Genomic DNA, 16,059 nt, shown 5'->3' with positions numbered 1-16,059 from the left:
TGTTCCATGTTGAATTATTAAGCAAAAATATTCAGTTATTAGATAGTTAATTAAGTGGAACTGACTGTATTCATTAAAATATTTGTTCCAAACAAATGTATTTAACATTCAGATATTATGCAGAATAGGTGACAATTGCATATCTCCATGGAGATCAATAATGGGATTCAGATCATTGTGTAAAGAGTCTGCAAGTTTAATGCAGAGAGAATGTCATTATTATTTCTCTCTTAATGATGGTCATTATGCGCAAACACTGATTGAATTCCATTTGTTACCTGCATTTGAGCTGAGAGGAATAATTACAATTTAAGTGTCTCCATTAAAATTCATAAAAGAATATGAATGCAAAAATTATACTTGAAACTGACAAAATATACTTTGAGGATATAAATTGTGTTTTCTGATAGGCCTCTTACAAGTATTAAAAATAGCTTCATTTTAATAAGATGGCATATAAAGATCATGCATTATCATCATCTTTATGTTAATTCTTATAATACATGACTAATACTAAAAAGTAAAGAAATTAACTTTAAAAGTAGAAATTAATGAAACAATAGACTACTTGTCATGCAGCCTATTTGGAATGGATACCTTTGTATTTGGGTGATAGTAATCCAGCCTCATAATATCTAGTTAGCTAGTCAGCTGCTCTAAATTGTGAAAATTACTCTGCTACATTTTTGGTGACATGTTTCAATATGTTTTTACACTGATGAAATGGAATATTGCTAATGCACCATTTTAAAGACCCTTTTACATGCACTGTCAAAAGACTGTATTTCACTGACTGCTCATTGTACTGTGAGAGTGAGACATGTACTTTCTATTAGTATTGAAGGACCTGATCCAGAGAGGAGCTCAGTCTGTCAATTGTCCTCAGCTCTCATTGACTTTCCTTTGAGGTGATCAACCCTACATATATTGAGTCTTTAAGTCTCAATTATTAATAGTGGCAGTATTGCAGAGGGACTGGCTGATGTGATATATCTCCTACTATGGTAAATAAGATCACCAAGGCTGGGACTCCTCACTGTCCCTCAGTACAATGTAGGCAAAAGGAAGATTGGGTAAAGAGAGCAGAGATTTCTCCATCAATGGCTTGTAAAATGAGGATGCTTTTCCCCTTATTACTGATTGGGGTAAGACAGTGGGATCCTTCTGATGAAGGTATGATTTTTTAAAAAAAAATTTGGGTCTGTTTGTTGTGTTCTGAGGTGGCTTGCTTCTTTTCAGCTCCTACACTTGGATTTATTAGGACATGTTGCCCTGTTAGTGGCTGTAATGGGTTCATGGTTCCATTGCTCAACACCTCACAGGATCAGGCCCTAATGCTGTCTTCTATTTTTGTTAAGACACCAAGAGGTCTTCAGGCAGTGCACATAAAAAATGATCATTATTATTATTAGTTGTGATGACAGTAGAAGCCAGTTAGCTAGGTTATCAGTGGATGGTCTGTCATCCCGATTAAATGGCTGTCCCAATTAAGAGAGGAGGTAATTAAAAAGATCTAATAAGCTTTAAAATGACAAAATACTCTACTCAATAAAAATAAAAGTATAAAACTGACATTCACAATATTTCATTTCCCCCCTCCTAAGCTTTATTTGGAAACTTTTGTATTAAAATTAAAAGGCAGGGGTTTACAATTTTATACCTATTTAACACTTGGTTAAACACTACTTAAGTACTTGTCACCAGGCAAATACTTCCCCATTAAGTGAAATTTATGCAAAAATGGTTCTGATTAAGCAGCAGTCATTGTCATTTACTACCGTTAGGCTAACCTGTCTCCCTGGAAGATATCTCAATAAAGCACCTGTCCAAATTAAGTGTTTCCTTGTTAAGTAGTGTTTGCCCTACTATTCGACTCTAACTGTAGTGACCCTCTTATGAGGACATTTTAAAAATAAGAGACTTGACCATTACTAAACAGTAGAAACTGCTTTTTATGTAGTATTTTTTATTCCTAGAACTGACATGAACAAAATTATTTATACCACCTGGTTTAAATGAAAGCTAGGGATTAGCATTAATCAGTAACTATTGAATATGCATGTTTATTGGCAGGGGAACTTTCTAAAATTGGCTTTGCTGAACAGGGATGTGAGACACAGAGGTGAGATCGGGCACATAAAATTAGTGTGGAATGAGGAAATGTATCTAACTTACATTTCTCTGCCCACTCTGAAATCTGCAACCATGCAAAAAATAGTTTCTGTAACCAACAAGTTCTTGCGGAATCAGTGGGCAGGTTTCAAAATCCATATCCTTTCTGAAGAGTTTAATCTGTCAAACGGAACCCTAAAATCCGACACAGGAATTCAACTTGACCCAAAATATTCACACCTTTGCAGTAACTCCATTAGCTTTTAAACACTGTACAGGGCACATCTACACTGCAGCATTATTTCAGAATAACTGACATTATTTCAAAATAACAAAATGTGCATCTACACAGCAAGCCATTATTTTGAAATAATGTTGAGCTGGAGGACTTCTTACTTTGAATCCTGTAATCCTCATTTTACAAGAAGTAAGGGAAGTTAAAAGAAGAGTGTTTTTCCTTCAACTTCCTGCTGCATAGACAAATTAAGCTATTTTGACTTATGCACCTTCAGCTACATCATTTGCGTTGCTGATCTTAATTCAACTTTTGCTCTGCAGCGAAGCCACACCCTGTGACACATAGCAAAACAACATGTCACAAGACCTGTTAGAATTCAGATAGATATAAATAAGCAACTGTTATGGGGCTGACATTGCAAATGGAGTGGGGGTTGGGAAGACCTTTGTGCCCTTTAAAGAAATGTATGGTACTTATCTCACAGAAATATAATTGCATTTCATGTGAATAGGACATAAACTTCTGATCATAGGTGCCAGCTCCAGGGTTGGAACACCCATGTGAAAAATTAGCAGATACTCATCACTACCACCAGCCTGGCAGATAAGGTTCCTCCCTGACTCTTCCCAGCCCTTTTGCCCATGGGTGGAACCTGCTGAACTCCTGCTTCACACCCTCCAGGCTCAGCTGTGCAGCAGCATGCTGAAGGGGGAGAGGGAGGGGAGTGCAGGCAGAACGGGATGGGATATAGAGTTGCCAACTTTCTATTCACACAAAACTAAACACCCTTGCCTCACCTCTTGCTTGTCTCCTTACTCCATCCCCCACACCACCACTTGCTCTCTCCCACCCCTACTCACTCACTAATTTTCACCAGATAGGGGAAGGGAGTTCAGGTGCAGGTTCTGGGGTGGGGCTGGGGATGAGGGGCTTGAGGTGCAGGAGGGGACTCAGGACTGTAGGTGTGGATTTGGAGTGGGTTCCAGGAGTTAGGATGCATTTGGAATATGGGAGGGGGCTCCGCACTGAGGCAGGGTGTATGGGCTCTGGGCTGGGAGTGTGAGTTCTGGGATGAGGCTAGAAATGAGGGGTTCAGGATGCTTGAGGTGGCCGTGGGCTGGCATAGGGTTTGGATGAGGAGGGCATGAGCTCTTGGAGGCAGTTTGGATGCTAGAGGGGTCTCAGGGCTCTGGCCTGGGTGCAGTAGGGGGTGCAGGAGCTGGGAGGAAGTTTTGGTGTGGGAGGTGGTCTCAGGACTGAGAAAGGGGGTTGGGTTGTGGGAGGGATGGTTCAGTGGTGCTGACTGGACCCAGTCAATAATCTGGACAGCCCTAATGGAGCCTTGGTGGGGCCTGGAACAGAGTGGGGTCAAGCACTCCCAAGGAGCTCAGGAATACATTGCTTTTGCTTTTGATTCTGTCAGTAACTACTAATGGCAGTTCAGATAAACTAGCATTAAATCCCAAGTACAAAAAAGCATGGGGAATATTAACCACCAACTGAATTTCTTAACTGGCTATTCCTGATTGACCTCACATTCTCCTGCTTGAACTGCTGTTTTTCAGGTATGCAAATCTCTCCTCGATGGTATGCCTACAGGCACACTACTTTCTAATTCCTTAGAGGTAAAAAAAAAAAACATTTTTCAAACACGATCAAGCTAATCAAATGCTATCAGTTCCCATGTCTTATTTTGCCATACTCTGACATGGTTAGAGAAGTTCAAGGCAACATTAATTTGTCCTTTTAATTCTTTTGAAACAATTCAGTGCAGGCAGGTCATGCAATGAGAAATGGACAGTTTTAGAAATAAAAAATATTTAATTGTTTAAAAAAAATCAAAAGATTTAAAATGGCTAATTTAAAAATCAGGTCATAGACTGTTACCAGAAAAAATGTTCCTTGTATGGTATTATTTTACTTGGGAGTACTCAGAGGTAGTCTATACAAAACATGAGAAATATGCCCTATGCTGATTATCATGCAGTGAAATAAGAAACCTTAGATAATCCAAAGTAAAGGGCATGAACTGCATCACAAAGTCACAACTACTTTTCATGCAGGAAAAAATATCTTTTCAGCTGCTGTTTGTTTTGTGTAAGCACCAATGTGCCAGTGTTAAAATTAAAGTTTTCTGCTCTCAGCTGTTCTTTGAGGGAATAGATAAGGTAACATTTACTGATTGGCAGACTGATTTAAAAAAAAAAAGAAACGCAGTGGGCTCTGGTGGAGGAGAAAGCTAAACTAATGCAATAAAGTTGATTTGATCCATCTTTCTATTAAATGCAAACCACTGTGTTGTACCTGAGAGATTAATCCATCCTATCGAGCACTCTCCCAAAACTCTGACTGATTTTATATGTCCAGAGAATGTAAGATTTGGTCCCCTAATTTACGGCTACAGAACATCCATAATTTAGCTCAGTTTTTCCTAAGCATTGTAGTACATGTAATCCTCTATCAGAGAGTTCTCACAACTGCAACAATGAGCCATGTTAAATATCCTGTCATTCCAGTTGTAGGACTAAGAGAAACAGTATGGAGAGTAGACAAACATTTATGCACTTATTTTAGCCCACGTTGAGAAAATTTTACTGTAGTACATGGTTTATATGTCTCTAATATAAGAGCCCATGTCCAGTATAATTATGTTTACGTACCTTTTGCTTTTTTGGGGCTTAAAATGTATATTAGCACCAGTTGGCTAAATTTTATTGTGTCTTCTTGGACCTGTGCTGGTTGGTATATTTGGGAGGCTTTTTCCATCCTGACCATTCAAACCTCATTTAGGTATAATATAACCTGTTTTGTCTCCCTCCAGCTACAGTAACTGATTTACACCATTAGCATAAGCAAAATATTCCTCTTCTCCTCTAAAGCTGAGCACTTAATTTGTATATTACATTTTAAGCAGATGCTACCAAAATTAATATCTAAACTAAATATCTCAAACCTCCTGATAGCTACTAGACCTGCTATATTCTGTCCTTTCTAGCTTGGTGGAATGTGAGCCTGTGTTTTATAGCATGCCAAATTTGCACAGCGTGTTAATGAATACTTCTGCATTAGGCCTGAGAACTGAATACTTTTATGACTGGGATAGTAGTGGTCTATTTCCTCCATGGCTCTAGTACCTGTGCATAAAATATATTCTGCTGACTGGAATTTTCAACTATAGCATAATCAAACAGCAAACAGCAAGTTGCTTATGAACCTAAATGGGGTGCTCAATTATTAAGACATGTTGTCTGTCAACAACTTATCAATTGTAGCCATTTAATGCATACTCACTTGAGCAGAATTAAGAGTGTTTACTTTCCTCATAAGAGGGCAGTCAGATATGTACCAATTTTGTTTTAACTGTGGAGAGCAGGGAGCTGCAAACTGAGTGGAGAAGAGATTCAGTAAGGCCTAATCAATCACTGACAGATTACAGCTAAAGCCACTTCCATACCCATTAAAGCAGGACAAATGCAGAATTGCAACTGAACAACTTCTAGTTTTAAGCCAACAGTGGGACTTCCTAGTTATTTATCAAAGTCATTGCTGGTAAGCAGCATGCCTCACTGCTCGATTGTACTTCACAGCAGACAGAGCTGACTGAAGCTTCAGCCATGAAAGAAGTGTTTATGCCCTCAGCTGTGGTGCTGTCAGCCCTCTGGAATTTACTGTAAATCACACAGCTTTTATTGCAAGATTTAGTAGCTTATCCTCTGTGGGCTCTATTCACTGCAAGCTTGTTACTATTTGGATGTTAGCCTCAGTCCATAAAGGGACTTGCTACACATCATCAAACAGCAGCGGAAAACCAAAGGTTTCATTTTTCAATTTTCTAAACCCTAAACTCCTCAACAGTCATTGAATTTCATTGCAGAAAGTGGAAGTCTACTTTATTATGGTACTCAATTTCCCCAATGGAGTTATACACTTATAACATTACTTTTATTTCCAATGACAGGATCTGGCCATCTGTCCTGGCTGTAATTTCATAACACACTCACTAGTTTTTATTTTAAGGGAATTTCTAGATATTACATTGAGCTTGTGACAAAATTGTAATGTAGATATAAAGGCCACAATAATGATAACTATGTTTAGTGCTGCCTAACATCTTAACAAAGTAATTTTTTTCTATTTTGAGTATAGAGGAGTCTGCATGAGTTTCTAACACAATTGAACTGACAAATGGGGCGGGGGGGGGGAGATTGAAAAGATGGAAAATACAAAAGGGAAAGGGGCTTTCAGGACTGAGACTCAACTAGACAATATTATTCCACAGGCTTTATGTATTTTATCAAAAATGATTCTGTACATCCGATTTATCTGTCTTTCCTACCAAGTTTGAATGAGAAAATAAAGTGAACTGCTGAAATGTTTCTCTATTATAAGGATGGTTATTCCCTGCAAGACTTAGAAACCTGACAAGACATTTAATTATAGTTTGTCACTTCCTGTAACTCCCCTCCACAAATGCAAACAGAGGAGGGCTTATTTGGAAGATGGTTCTCTTTCCCACCCAGCAACTCCCTGAAAAAAAAGTGGATTAAACCTGCTTCCACTTTCTCATAGATCCTCTGATGAGGGAGACCAAATATCATATTCTCCCTTAGAAACCGGTATTTAAGGAGAAGGCATGAAACATTTCTTTTCCCTTCCCACATTGGCATTGCCTGGCCCATCAGCCAGCCTCTTGTTTCTGCAAACCTGAAATTCCTCAAATTCTGGGACTAATACCCAAGACTTTAGAAGACAAATAGTTAATGGCCATCAAGGCCCTGTAGAGAGGCCATTTAATGTGCCAGGATTTTGTGAGGTATGGGCTTTTTCTCTGGGGACTCTTGGGAAAGGTGTAGGATAATCAGAAGGAGCAAAAGCAGTGTTAGAATCTTCTCTTTCTGTTTTAGGCTGAGGAGAATGGTGTATAATCTAAAAAGTGTTTGGGGTTGGCCCCCACTGAGTTTTTCCATCGGCTTCAGTGGGGCTGGGATTTCACCCTTTCTGTTCAGTTTGAGGAGTTCACTATTTCTGTTCAATTTGGGAAAAGATTCGTGAACTTGTTGTTTTACCCAAGGGAGTCAGTTCCTCTATAGTTCATTCATATATTATAACTATGAAGTAAATATCAGTGAAAATGACTTGGTGGATCCATGTGGTAGTTTTCAGAGCTGGGTTTAGATTAGATCTGGATTTACGCAAACCTCTCACCTGTTTGGGCTCACTGTCAGGTTTGGACACATCTCTAGAAAAACGAAACACAAAGCACAGGTGATGATTCAGGGATGATTTAGATGGTGCTTGGTCCTGCTATGAGGGCAGGGGACTGGATTTGATTACCTCTCAGAGTGCCTTCCAGTTCTAGTGTTTTATGATTCTGTGATTAAGAAAATTAATCTATTTAATCTATTTAACCTTTTCTTTAATCCTATTTTTCATTTGTTGTTTAATCTAGATTCCAGGAAGGAAAAGCCAACATACTGATTTTTTCTTTGTGTGTTGTTTGGTATTTTCACTAAGAACACTGGCAAAGTAGCCAAATATGTATCAAAATATTTAAGAAAATGCACTACTGCCTCCACAAACACAGAGTATCTTTAAATGCCAGTGTTATATATTTATCACACTTCATACAAGACCCTGAAGACTACATATGATCAATATATGGACACCATATTGGAAGAGAAGTCTTAGTGAAAGATTATGAGATTTTAACAGAAAAATTAAATTGAGATTGTAATGTTGATTTTGTTCTTTCAGGTAAATAATTTCCACATTTTATCTGAGACACACATAAAACCAGTGGAAAGACTAAAAGGCTGCATGAGCAAGGGTTGTATTCTATGGTACAAGGAAGGAGTCATTTGGTTGGTTGTCCTTCTGCAAATTACAAGTACATGATGAAGTCTTTATATTTTTTAAAACCCATATAGGACACACTTTCTAGTCCAGAAATTGCATGTGCCCCTCATCACGGGAATCCTAGAATTAACACACTAATATTTAGTGTTGGAGTCATTCAGGACTCATTTTGGTATATGGAGGCATAAACCCTGGCAGAGGAAATTTCACCAGAGGAAGAAGCTGCAGAAGTGGAAGCAGTTGCATCTCAGTTATGCAGGTGTGGGTGTGGGTATAAGTCATGGGGGCTATAAAAAGCTAATAGAGCATAAAAATGGCCTACACTAGACAGGGTAAGTATCGTATGCATCTGAGGAATGTATCAACTGAGCACTACTGCAGAATAGCTCCCACTAGCGCAGTGGGATGCAAGGGCAAATTAAAGCTCCCCACCTGGCAGAACCCCTGGTATTGTGGTACCTTCACCTGCCCTCCATGGGAGTAAATTCTTGCTGATGTACAAGGGAATTCGCTCTTACGGGGAGAGGAGTTATAATTACACTTCTTTGTGCTAACTCCACCTTACAGGTCTCTGCTTTATTAAACAAATAAACAAACAAACAAACAATGATAACCATATTAGCTCTTAGCTGAACCTCTTCCTGAGACTAATGAAGCCCCAAGGGTGTAAACGCTGCACTCTGTTTTGTGTCATTCACCCCACAGTCCTGTCCCACTGTCCCTTGCTTGATCTGTCTTGTCCATTTCATAGGTATTTTATTTGTGGCAAATCAAATTAAGAACCCAAACTGCACTGTTTCACATGTGAAATACCTACTAAAGTCAGTGTGAGTTGCATATGCACAAGGAGCAGCAGCAGCAGCACTTATCTCTTTGTTCTCAATCATGTTTATATTTATTTCCAGAAAATACATTACAGTGATGATTGTGTAGCTAAGATAATACTTTTGGCTTAGATCATGTGTTGTAGCCACTTGTTCTTTTTTAACCTGCAAGCAAAATGCTAATGTGTCACCTCTCCTCCCTGCAAGGCAGGCTCAGTCTTTGATGTGGAAGCATTTCTCATCCCTCCTCTGGATGTCATCCACAGAGGGTGCTGTGTTTGTGACCTGCTCTGGGAAAGATGTGGAGACTAGGCAGAGTTGAGGACACAGATATTATCCAATCCTGCAGAGAATGGTATGGAGGGATAATATTTTGTATTGTATTTTCTTTGCAGCCTGTTTCTAGATGCTTCTCTGATCAGGGGAGCCCCTTGGAGGTTCATCCATTGTGTGTGAGGAAAGTGGACAGGACATGTACATTCTGTTGGTCTGAATCTACACAGAGGCATAGGGCTTGCATGTAAATGGTCTGGGCTCCCAGAAGACTACTGAGATCCTTGTGAAATGTGGTGATCTGGGGGGCTGATGTTCAAACTAGCAGCTGCTGGCAAGACAACGTAAGTGACAAGCTGTGTGAGGGGATAAGAACATAAGAATGGCCATACTGGGTCAGACCAAAGGTCCATCTACCCCAGTATCCTGTCTGCCAACAGTGGCCAATACCAGATGCCCCAAAGGGAAGGAACACAACAGGTAATCATCACGTGATCTCTCTCCTGTCATCCATTTCCAGACAGAGGCTAGGGACACATTCCTACCTATCCCGGCTAATAGCCATTGATGGACCTATCCTTCATCAATCTGTCTAGCTCTTTTTTGAATCCTGTTTAAGTCCTAGTCTTTAGTCCTAAAGCTCTTGTGACCTGGTTTATCCCAGGCTCAAGGTTCATACAGAGAATGTGATTCTGATCTCTTTTCACCAGGGAAAGTCTCTGACTTCCACGGAATTACTTTTTAGTTACAGTGGTGTAAGATTAGACTCAAGTTTACTCATAGGTAATGCATATTCCGAATTTGGATTTTTGCCTTTTAAAACCTGATCATCTTACTTCATAGATCCTTTAGGTACATGACCTCAGTCTCATGACCATCGATTCTTTTCTCTTAAATCTGGATAGTCTAATTCTCCATACAGTAATAATTACTTAATGGGTTTCTAAAATAAATGGCATAATAGTTATTCCAAAACTGTCAGATATTGAATAAATGAAAATTGCCATATCCTAAATTATTGAGCTAAGGAGTCCACAATAGAAAAATAATTTACCTATGTTGAAAGAATAGCCAATTTACTAGGGCAATTTATTCCAAGTAATTTGGGTGCATCATGGGGCAAGAAGGGGTGAATGATAATTACTATGTAAAAAATTTAGGAAAGATAGCCTCATCATTTTTTGTTCTTTTCTGAAAAGAAAGTCACGGGCATTTTAAAGTGAGTTTATTCTTGGCAATCCCAGTGGATCAGTACCTGAAACTTGCATTTCCATAGATTAGACAGAGAGCTTTAACTCTTTTCAGTGTTTAGGAATTTTGTGTGGGAGATCCCTTGGGGTTTATTCATGCTGCAAAGCACGTTGTGCTCACAGATTGTGAGTGCTCTATTCACTAAAGCCCCTCCAGCCTGTGCACTCCTTTGCTGGGCTGTAGTCCTGGGGGATATAAACTCAAATAAAAGATAGACTTGAAATATGAAGGTATTTTTATCTTAGTGGAGAAACTACTGCAGGGGGCAAAATCCACTGCTGTCATCAGTGGGTCCACATTCATTTTTCAGTGGATTTGTACCCACTTCTGGTAATGGTGTATTATGCTAAAAGTGCAAAACAAATGAATAATTGAAAGCATTTGAAAATAAGAGTTCTATGAATGTTAAATTTATAACAGGGTTCTAACGCCCGCCTCAGCTCCTTTCATGGTGTTACACAATTCCTTTAGTGATGGGTTTTCCTCCTAGGAAATGCTTACCTCTCAAGAGACTTACCTTTCTTAAGCATGAATAACAATAAACCATTGAAACAATGCAGTTTTAAGAACTGTTCAAAACATCAGAATGCCCCCTCTCCTCCTGATAATCTTTAAATTGCCATGGATGCTGATTCCCATTGGTTCCCATATCTACCTGGAGAGTAAAATATATATACATTCTTTAAAATACACCATCAAGGAGTTTGCTAATTGTCACACTTATTGGCAGTCTTGGCAGAGAGCCAAAAACCAAATAGCCAGGAGCAGTGTAACACATAAGTAATAGGAGAAAAAGAAAGTGAATACTGTACAATGTAATTGGTCAAATGAAGTAGAAAAGATAGTTTCCCCCGGGAAGAACCTGAGCCCACAATGAGGACCCCCACAGAAATGGGCAGAAGAACCTGGACACATTTTTCCCTCACAAACTCTTAGCACCTTTAGTTTCCTTGCACTTGTCATGCAACAAATATGCCTCAGGTACAGTGTTTATTAAATTCATAGTAAAATATTGCCAGTAAATCTAAGGGGAGTAACTTTTTACAAATCACTAAGTACCAAAGTCTGAACTCAGTGACACCCGAGTCTTACCTTCTGAGAGGTTTCTTACAACTTTAATTCCTACTGAAGTCAATGGGAGATGGGGATGCTCAAGGTATGTCTACACTGGGAAATTATTTCAAAATAATTTATTTTGAAACAATAACTCCCAACTAAACTATTTCAAAATAGTGTCCACACTACAGGGAAGCCTTAAAATTAGTCCAAGATAGGCTCCCTTAATGTGGACATGCTACCTCAACTTAGAGGCTCAGGAAGCACTGGGGAGTAATTAGTTTGAATGACTTTGTGGGGGTATGTCTACACTACCACCCTAGTTCGAACTAGGGTGGTTAATGTAGTCAAACGGAGTTGCAAATGAAGCCCGGGATTTGAATTTCTCGGGCTTCATTTGCATATTGCCGGGCGCCGCCATTTTTAAATGTCGGCTAGTTCGGACTCCATGCCCGCGGCTACACGCGGCACGAACTAGGTAGTTCGGATTAGGCTTCCTATTCCGAACTGCTGTTACTCCTTGTGGAACGAAGTGTCCGAACTAGTGGACATTTAAAAATGGCGGCGCCCAGCAATATGCAAATGAAGCCCGGGAAATTCAAATCCCGGGCTTCATTTGCAACTCCGGTTGACTACATTAACCACCCTAGTTCGAACTAGGGTGATAGTGTAGACATACCCAGGAATAGTTATTCCAACATAGCAGCAGTGGAGCATCCACACTACCACTATTTCTAAATAACTATTCAAAATAAGCATTATTCCTTGTGGAAAGCAGGAGTTATTTCAAAATAATGGGCCACTTGTTATTTTGAAATAATGGGAGTTATTTCAGAATAACTTCCTAGTGTAGATCAGGGCTCAGTTCCTTGCAGAAGACAGCAACATAAGAACTGAAGTAGACTTGGGGTATTAACACTCTTAATTCGAACTACCATCACTCCTCCTTGCAGGATTTTTAAATCCCGGGCTTCGTTTGCAAGTTCGAATGACTACATTAGCCACCCTAGTTCGAACTAGGGTGGCTAGTGTAGCCATACTCTTGTAGTGCATGCATCTGATAGTGGGCAGTACCAGCAGATTCAGAAGAAAGTGCAAAATCCTTGTAGCGGACAGCTAAGATAGCCTGCCCCTAGAAAATATATTCCTAACTTTCATTGGTGAAAAGTTGGTTTAGCTCTTGAAGCATGAAGGCTTGTGTTTCTCTGAAAACTCTTGGGGTGCATCTAGTCTATATGGCTCCATTGATGGAGCCATGTAGATGAGTTTACTAGACATAGGGAAATGAAGCAGCAATTTAAATAATTGCTGCTTCATTTACATCAAAATGGCTGTCTCACTGTGCTGATCAGCTGTTTGGCAGCACAGCGCGGTAGTCTGGATGCTCCGCGGTCGACAAAGGAAGCCTTTGTCGACCGCTCCGATAAACCTCATTCCATGAGGCATAATGGAGTACTCGACAAAGGCTTCCGTTGTTGACCGCGGAGTGTCCAGACTACCGCACTGTGCCGCCAAACAGCTGATCAGCACAGCGCGGTGGCCATTTTGATGTAAATGAAGTGGCGATTATTTAAATCGCCACTTCATTTTCTTATGTCTAGTAAACTCATCTACATGGCTCTGGCGATGGAGCCATGTAATCTAGACACTGCGTTGAGACTCCTGAGTATTAACTTCAACTCAGCCACTGACTTTCTGCCTGATCTTAGTAAAATCACTTAATCATTCCATGCCTCAGTTTCTCTAACTCAGAGATGGGGAACCTCCAGCAACCTCCAGGTGCTTTGCTTACCTGAGCGTCTTCAGGCATGAAGGCCTGCAGCTCTCAGGGTATGTCTACACTACCCTCCTAGTTCGAACTAGGAGGGTAATGTAGGCATACCGCACTTGCAAATGAAGCCCGGGATTTGAATTTCCCGGGCTTCATTTGCATAAGCGGGGCACCGCCATTTCTAAAACCCCGCTCGTTCAAACCCCATGCAGCATTCATTCATTCGAACTCCTCGTGGAATGAGGAGTAATGGTAGTTCGAACTAGGAAGCCTAGTTCGAACTACCTAGTTCGTGCCCCGTGTAGCCGCGCTGCACGGGGTTCGAACGAGCGGGATTTTAAAAATGGCAGCGCCCCGCTTATGCATCTGAAGAACTAGGTTGTACCCATGAAAGCTCATACCACCAGCTACATGTTTTGTTAGTTTTTAAGGTGCTGTTAGTCTATTTGTTATTTTTCAGGTTTTTCCTAGAATTAGTCTGTCACAGGTGATGATTCAATTCTTCCACTCTCCTCCCCCTATCTGTCACAGGGAGCATGCATGAGGCAGCAGGCTCACAGCCAAAGCACTACAGCATTCTGGCTAGTCTCAGATGGTGGATGGCCCCTAGAGGGGCATTACCAGATATCATGATTAGAACTGACATACATTACACTATTTTATAAGGCCAGGATAGGGTTGCCATGAGAATTGCTGAGCCACAACTTGGCATGTTCATCATTAGAGCCCTACCAATCCATGAATATCCACTTTCTATCCATGGGTATCTGCACCCACAGATGTGGATGCAGATATCCGCAGCTCATTTTTGTGGATATGGATGCAGATACAAATTTTGTGTCTAGAACCCATTTGTTTTGTAGCCACGGGTACAAATTATGTATCTGCACATGGCTCTATTCATCATTTTAGGGTCATGTAGCAAAAGACCTATGGTGAAATTCTGGCTTTACTGACGTCAATGGCAGATCTCTCATTGATTTAAGTAGGGCCATAATTTCGCCCACTGGCCCACTCATCAACATCCTGCAAAAGGCGTTTTCAGAATGGCTCCACACCAGTATGATTAAAATTTGGCCAAAGGAATTCTACCTGCCCAGTTATAGGATTTTACACTCATTTGTTAGGAGTAAAGAAAGGTGCATCCTGCAAATATGCATGGCTATTCAATATTAATAGAGTAACTCTCATTAATAAAAGAGAATCAATTTTAAATAGGCCTAATCTTCTCATTTCTCTAGTGTGCTCTTGAATGGAAAGGGAGGAAAGTGATTAAAATATACTTTCTTTAATTTAATTACTAGATTTGAGATATCATGTTGACTTTCACTGTGACAGTCTTTCTCCACCCCCCTGTTAGGATATCTCAACAACTGCAGTGACATGAACCTAAAGTGACAGCATGAGGCAGAGAATAAAACTAATATACACTGAGGAGAGCACTGACTAGCTGATACTGTGACGTCACTCTGAGAAATACCACCTGAGTGTCAGAACTGTCATGATTCACTCCCTGGATATAAAATTTTGCTTGGTTCAGTGTAGAGCGGGAGCTTGTTACCTTAGGTGCTCAAATCAAATATCCCTTACGGTTGTTTGTGTTTACTCAAGTGTATTTTGAAGTGGCTTAAACCAGTTATGTCTGTAGCCACCAGTCATCAACTAGGTTGAGTGTGCTGGGCTGTATGACCTAATGATATGAGCATCTGTCAGCTGTTTGATCTCCTAATATGCACTCTTTTTGCCTCTGCTGAACTGCTAGTCTTTGTGAAAACTCTTTCTACTTGTCATCTGAAATAAAGCTACAGAGCCAGTGTTCTGTATACCATGCTGTTTGGTAGTCAGCCACATCACATCCTCTAGGCCATTGTCTTTTCAGCCTGACTGAAGCCTCCTGCTACCACTCTGAAGAGCAGGAGAAAAATCTGCTTTTTGTTTTTGTTTTTTGGCAGAGCTGATAATGAATTCAGTGTTTGAGAAATGACAGTGCTACTATTAAATGAATGGGCTTCAGAACATTGAAAAAAATTTCCTATGACTTAGCAGTCCCATTATACGCTTGATTCAAAATCCAGATGCATTACCAATACAACACTTGAGCAGGATACATATGGATGTTTAATATTCAGTGGAAAAGAAAAATGAGTCTTTAGTGATTAGCTTGCAAGAAAATGTGTTGGTGTGTGGGAGGAGCATCACAACCATACACGAAAAGCTGGATCAAGTCACAGGCACCCTGAGAGAGACAGAGAGCTTTTGGCATTCGTTATTCACCGACCTATTGATTCTGGTAAACAAATAGCATGCTGAAGGACAGATGTGAGCTTTCCTAGCAGATGTAGGCCAGTAGTAAGTATTCCATAACCTCATTTCATGTTTTGCCCTTATTTTCTCTTTCTGTAAAACCTTTGTGTTTGCATGACACAGTGTGATAATTCTGTGACTACACAGTCTCCATGGGCAATTCTGACTGACCTCACTTTGGGCTTGTCTTTACTACATGCAATCAATATTCTAGACTTTGATTTAGCGAGTCTAGTTAAGACACTAAATCAGGGCTACTCAACACACAGCCTGTGGCCCATTTGTTTGCGGCCTGGAGTGTGGTTTTGGTTTACGCAGGGCTCAACACGCAGCCTGTGCATGGGATTGTTTGAACATGGCCTCCACTGGGAACA

The sequence above is a fragment of the Pelodiscus sinensis genome, chromosome 7 (assembly GCF_049634645.1).
Source record: "Pelodiscus sinensis isolate JC-2024 chromosome 7, ASM4963464v1, whole genome shotgun sequence".
NCBI lineage: Eukaryota > Metazoa > Chordata > Testudines > Trionychidae > Pelodiscus > Pelodiscus sinensis.
This window is presented reverse-complemented; position numbering follows the sequence as displayed.